General features: G+C 33.4%; 1 pseudogene; it reads left to right on the top strand.

Moving 5' to 3' along the window:
* Positions 1–204: 204 nt before the first annotated feature.
* LOC143598070 (3-beta-hydroxylase-like) lies at positions 205–3,615 on the top strand (annotated as a pseudogene).
* The last annotated feature ends 3,517 nt before the right edge of the window (positions 3,616–7,132 follow it).

Below are 7,132 nucleotides of genomic sequence, written 5' to 3'. Positions count from 1 at the left end.
TATATTTCTCTCTCATTCACTCACAACATCCTAAACCACTCCCTACATTATAAAAACTTCACTCATAATTTTTTGTGTATTAAATATGAATGTTCTTATAACTATATAATATGAAGGAGGGACCCTTTGACTGATATATGCAATATGCAATATGCAACATATATAAGAATAAAAGGTTCTCATTAGATAATTAGCATGTCTATCAACATGTCTTTCACCTTGCAAGTGTTTATTTTCTTTTCTCTTCCCTTCGTTCTCTCATTACTTCTTTTGAAATCATATCTTTCTTCTTCAAAATACCAAAGAAACCTACCACCATCTCCACCAAAGCTACCATTAATAGGAAACCTTCACCAACTAGGCTCGATCCCTCACCGTGCTCTTCAGGCCATGGCTCAGACTTGTGGTCCACTCATGTTGATTCACCTTGGTACGATGCCCATTCTTGTAGCCTCATCTGTTGAAGCAGCTAGCGAGATTCTAAAAACCCACGATTTAATATTTGCAAGCAGACCAAATTTAAACATCGCTAGAAAAATTTATTATGCTGGCAAAGACATAGCCTTTTCACAATATGGCAAATACTGGAGGCAGGCAAGGGGCATCGCAGTACTCCATATTTTAAGCAACAAAAGGGTTCATTCATATCGGCACGTGAGAGAGGAGGAGATGGCTCATATGATGGAAAAGATCCGAGGAGCCAATGAATCGGTTGTTAATTTGAGTGAGTTACTTATTTCGGTTACAAATAATGTAGTTTGTAGGGTAGCTTTGGGAAAGAGGTATGAAGGGATGGATTTTAAGGGCTTGCTAGAGAGGCTTATTAAGTTATTGGGTTGTTTCAGTGTTGGGGGTTATATTCCGTCGCTAAGATGGGTGGATCGATTGAGCGGATTAGAGCGAAAAATTGATGAAGTTGCTAGAGAAGTTGATGAATTTTTAGAGGGTGTTATCAATGAACATGTAAACAAGAAGGCGGTAGGTGTTGAACGCCAAGATCTTGTTGATGTCCTATTAGAAATTCAAAGAGACAACGCGACAGGTGTTCCTCTTGAGAAAGATATGATCAAGGGTATCATCTTGGTATGTAACATTTCTTTCTTTTGGATTCAGGGTCTTTATATATATATATATATATATATATATATATATAGGGGATGGATCATGCGAGAAGTCAAGTTACAGCGAGAAGTGCGAGAAATCAATCTGGACCATTGATTATGTTTAATCAATGGATTAAAAAAGTTATGGCAAACTTGTAATTATGAAGATATTAATCTATTAATATTTTAATTAAAAAGGGTAGTTTAGTATTTGTTTTTTAGACTTTTCAAAGTGAAACTTAAATCATTAATAGCATTAATTTGTTATTATTACTATCTAATTGAAAGTTACCTTTAAAATTTTTTAATTGCTATTTTTTAATTGATGTTATTAATCAAAGTAATGCTAAACAAATATAATTTTAATCAAATACTATAATATCTTCAATCATATTTCTTCAAATGCGTTAAATATTATATATTGCCTACACAAATTTATGTATTATAAACACATGCATATTGTGAAGATGGAATCACGAATGCGTATGCTAAAATTTTACAATTATAGGCTATTAACATGATTTATTATTTATTATACGTAGTATAATATGAAAAATAAAAAAAAAATTATTTTGTAGGTTCATATATGTATAGTGTATCTAGTATTTTGAATTGTGTATGTGTAATTCTTATCGTGTGTAAGTTCATTTATGAAATGTGTAGGTTCATATATTAATGTGTATGTGGTATTTTCAATAGTGTATGTATAACTTTTATCATGTGTAGGTTCATTTATGAACTGTGTAGGTTCATATATTATATATTACTGTGCATGTGGTATTCCAATAGTGTATGTATAATTTTTATCGTGTGTAGGTTCATTTATGTACGGTATAGGCTAGTATATGTAGTATATATGTATGTGGTATTTCGAATTGTGTATGTGTAATTTTATTCATGTGTATGTTCATTTATGTACTGTGTAATTTTTCGGCGCTGTTGAATTTAAGAACTATTATCTGGATAAATGTATGAAATTCAAATTACGAGAAAAAAAATATTGATAAATCAACAAAATTGAATTTGATAAAATAACAAAAAAAATTAATATAGGTTGATTTGGCTATATTTTAAAAAATAAAAAGAAACATTAATTGTAACTTCTCTATACATTATGACCTACCAAGTATAAAAAGATGCACAATTTACTATATTACCCTTGTTATTAAATAAATGACAAAATAAAAGAAAAAATATGATTGGTCAGATTCATTTCTCGCACTTCTCGCAATAAGAAACACTTCTGAAATGAACCAAATATATATATATATATACACATATATATATACATATACATATATATATCTGGTTTGGATAAAATACAAATAAAATTAACGTGTTAATTGTGAGAATCAAATAGAGTAATTATATTATATAATTACTCTATGATATAATTACATAATTACTCTACTTAATTTATAAGAAAAAAGTCTAAAAATGTTTATGCTAAAACTAATTTTTTACATATATATGAAATTGAGGTATATATTATTTTTATCCATATACAATGAAGAGTTCTCCGGTTCTCTATTTTTTTGAGTTCTTTCTTGAGTTGAGAAAACTCTAGAAACTCATTCTCGATCATATGTTTTTAATTAAATTTTGAACCTTGTGATCGATAATTAAAGTTAATTAAAAATGTAAAAGTAAAGTTACATTTTCTCTCTCCTAAAAAATATGTTTAAAAGTTTAAAAAAATGTAAAAAGAAAGCATGAAACATTTTTTTGTTTTTTCTGTTTTTCGATGTTTTGTATTAAATGTAATAACACATATTACATATGTTTTGGAAAAAAAAAAGATGTTACATAGGGTTTTTACGGGTTTTCTCAACTCAAATGGGTTAACATTCTATATATGTATATATATATATACATGTTTGTACGTATTAATCATTAATTCCTAATCCCATGTAGGATATATTTGAAGGTGGAACAGATAGTACTTTTGCAACATTAGAGTGGGCAATCGCTGAGCTATTAAGGCACCCAAGAGCAATGAAAGAGGTGCAACAAGAGGCATTAAAAATAGGCAAAGGAAGATCAATGATTTATGAAGACGATTTAGAAAAAATGCCCTGCCTAAAAGCCGTCTTCAAAGAAAGCCTACGACTACACACTCCAAATCCACTGCTTGTTCCTCATGTATCAACGCAAGACGTCAAACTACTCGGCTATGACATCATAGCCGGCACACAAGTATTCATTAACGCGGGCGATATCAAGAGATCCTTCAATCTGGGAGGCACCCGAGGAGTTCAAACCAGAGAGGTTCTTGAACAATCCTATTGATTATAAAGGATTTCATTTCGAGCTGATACCATTTGGTGCTGGACGAAGAGGGTGCCCAGGCATTCAATTTGCAATGGTTATTAACGAGCTTGTTTTGGCAAATTTGGTGTATAAGTTTGATTTACAATCGATAGGGGCAAACGGTTTGAACATGAGTGAGACTAGTGGTCTAACTATCCATAAGAAGTGTCCTATACTAGTTTCAGCAACTCCTTGTTCTTAAGTGGAAATTCTAGTTTCATACCTATATATAACTTAATAAATTGAATAAAAGTTTGAAATTTCCCAGTGTTCTATGTTAATAACAACTCCTTCTGAATCTCCTAGAGAGGTTATAAAACGAACAATTAAAAGAGAAAAAATGAATACATGATATTTAGCATTAATTGTAAATGGTTAAAACTAGATCTAGAAGACAAATGTCGCAACGCATTCTATACTGATTTTGATGTTGCATGCCTAGTTCACCTAGAAACATTATCAAGAAGAGAAAACTCACCACTATGAGAAAACCCCCTTATCAATTAAGTTTTAAACCTGAGACCATAAAGATTCCAAACCTTAAACGTTAGTGACGGACTAGGCCCCCACTTAGGTTTTAATGGCCTGTATAGTTATTAAGTTTTGCAGTGGTAATTTTGTTAATTTTGGTTTTAATGGCATGTTTTATATTTCTTTCAGCCCAATAAAGTGATAAACAAGCTCAATCATTACATTTTACTGATTGATTAAAAAAATAAAGTTAATTAAGAAAATGTTAATTGTTAATTGAAGAAAAGGGAAAGACGGTTCAACGGGTATCGAGTTCGTTCAACAGATATAAAGCTTAAATATTTTTGCTTGTTGCAACCGCAACGGTGAAAGATGCTTTTCAGTGACAAAGATGGTAGACAATTTTGCGTCATCGAAACGGTGAAGATTTTTTGAATGAGTTGTATTTTATCATCGAAAAGAAGCATTTGAAGTGTTTCATATGAAGTTGTAATAGACCGTTTCCAAAAGATGAAATCATGTATAGGAAAACTGTAGTATTTTGTTTTGTTAGAGCATTCCCAACCCATTCCCTATATTATTGTGAGGAGAGTTTGTAAATTATAGGGTGAGGTTTTGGTGGCGGCGGGCGGAGGAGGCTGGTGGTGGTGGCGGCAGACGGCGGTGGCAGGAGTTGGAGGCGGCGGGTGAAGGAGGCGGCGGGCGACGATTGCGGAAGTTGGTTGCGGCAGGAGACGAAGGCGGGTATTGGTGGTGGTGGTGGCGGGCGGTAGCGGCCGTCGATGGCAGTGGTGGTGGTGGTGGTGAGAGGGCAATGGTAATAATGATGGTGGTGATGAGAGGGCAATTGGTAGTAGTGGTGGGAGGGTGGTGGAGGTGATATAGTGTGAAAGATGGATGGAATGAAAAAAAAAACTAGGGGTGTGGATTGAATGAATTTGGGGTGTTTTGGAGGGAATGAAATGGAGATGGTAATGGGTGAATCCATTCCATTGACCAACCAAATACATTTTTTTTTCATTCCATCATAATGGTCCATTCCATTCCGGCTCTCATTCATGCATACCAAACGCTACCTAAAGGGATATTGATTTAAAATACTTGTAACTTTTACTCATTGGTAGGAAACACTCCAAACTAACGATTTGTTTCCCGTCATTTCTAACTGCTAACATATTTTTTTCTATCACTTCCAAACTTAACGAACTATAACCCCGTTAATTTTGCAATTCTAGTTCGCTATAACCAATGGCTCTGATACCAATTTGTCACACCCTCAAAATCCACTAACGGAGTTTTACCGTCAGTGGGTGTGAACTAACAGAATCGGAATTATTAGTTATAATCAAACATCATATTCAAAGTTTTTAAACCACAAATATTGAAGTTTAATGAATGCGGAAGCGTAAATCATAAGCCAAGTGTTGCGTCACGCAGGACGACTTAAAACCAAATTAATAAAAGTTTAAGAGCAAGTTTTCAAAACGATAGTGTTCAATGAAATGCATGTCCCTATACCGCGCGCCCGCCTCGGCTACCTGAGAATAACATACTAAAAGTGTCAACACAGGGTTGGTGAGTTCACATATATAAGTAAAGGAAAACGTTTACGTTTAAGTGTTTGCGTTACCAGATAATGTTAAGTCAATTATATATTATCAATAGGTAGCTAGCCTATAAAACAAGTATTACTAAGTATTCGACACCGAAGCTAACTGTTTATCATATGCCTTGCCACCATGTCAACCACGACCATGGTAATGTGTTAGCCAAGATTACACCCACTCGACCTACAGTCGAGTTTAGAGTTGGGTGGGGTTTGTCAAACCCAGTAGTACTACTCAACAATGACTCGCTATTATCCAAATATTAACCGGTTCGATGTTATGAAGAACTTTGGTTGGTTTGTTTGCCACTTAGCCTTACAAGCGATATATAACCAATAACAAAATCTAAAGTGTTTGGAGTATGTTATCTCCTCCAAGTAAAAAGCGTTTAAAAGAGTAAAAGGGGACGTGAAACTCACTGTTTGCGAAGATAACCAAAAGATCCGAGAAAAGGTGTGCGTCACAGAAAATCCTCACTAGTGTTCTAAAAACAAAAACGAGATTTTCTAAGTATTTAAGCTACGAGTGAGTCCCTAGACCCGACACATACAACTTATGCATGAGATGCGTTTCGTGTTTCGTTTGTGAAATAAGTGCGACTCGACAAACACGTTGGTGAGACGTTACATGTGTGAACAACTACTTAAGTGTCAAGTATTAACATTGTACATTACTAGAAATTATTCCCCACAAGGGCAATTTAGTCAAAAACATAGCAATTATCTATCAACAAGCACGTTTCATGTATTTTCACATAGCTCAGCAGCTAGTTTTATCAAGACAGATTTCTACTTGGAAAGATTACTCTATTCAACAGATCATAACATATCAATTAATTCACCAAAAATCGTCACAAAAGCACACATGAGTTAGGTTTCCAGAACTATTTTTATTGTATTTTTATTCCACATAGTTTTCTCACAAATACCAAAACATTACAGTAAACTCACAGCAGTCAAAATCGTGCGCAACAGAGTGATATTTGTTATTCCTGTTAAATGGTAAATTCAATTAATGCAAGACCAATTGGGTTAGATTCTTAACTCAATATGTTAACTTCCTGAAGTGGAACTAACCCATTTGCTCTTGTAGTTTATGAGATATGATAATTTCAAAACAGCCTAACAGCAGACCCCACAATTCATACTTGCACTACGTTTTTGTAAAATAATAAAAGTTAACTTTTACAAGTCCAAAAATTACAAACTTAGATATTTTAGAAACTAGACTCAACCTAGTACACTGTAGTGTTAATAATTTTGACCAATTACCACATTAACATTCAGTTACAGTCGTCTAAACATAAATTTAACAATCTGTCCAGCACCAGTTTACATCAAAACTCAAACATAACAGCAATCTATGAATCATAATTCATGCATATAACACTCTAGACAAAATATTAACCAACCATGCATATCAATTTCACATTACACACATAGTTAGGGTTTTTCTTGAAAGTTTAAAATCAAAGAACAAGTGATTAAAGAGCAACAATAACACAAATACTTATCAATTTCATTAGCAATTCATCATCAAGCATATAATCAAACCCTAACTCATCTTAATCATCAATTTTCGAGAATTATGGTTTTGATTAACCCATTCAATACCAAAATTTAACACATAGAATGCATAGAG

This window comes from Bidens hawaiensis, unplaced genomic scaffold (genome assembly GCF_021521415.1).
Source record: "Bidens hawaiensis isolate Kalapana, Puna unplaced genomic scaffold, B.hawaiensis_p1.1 tig00049612_1, whole genome shotgun sequence".
In the NCBI taxonomy this organism is placed as follows: domain Eukaryota; kingdom Viridiplantae; phylum Streptophyta; class Magnoliopsida; order Asterales; family Asteraceae; genus Bidens; species Bidens hawaiensis.
Note: the sequence above shows the minus strand (reverse complement) of the source record. Positions and strands in the feature narration are given on the sequence as shown.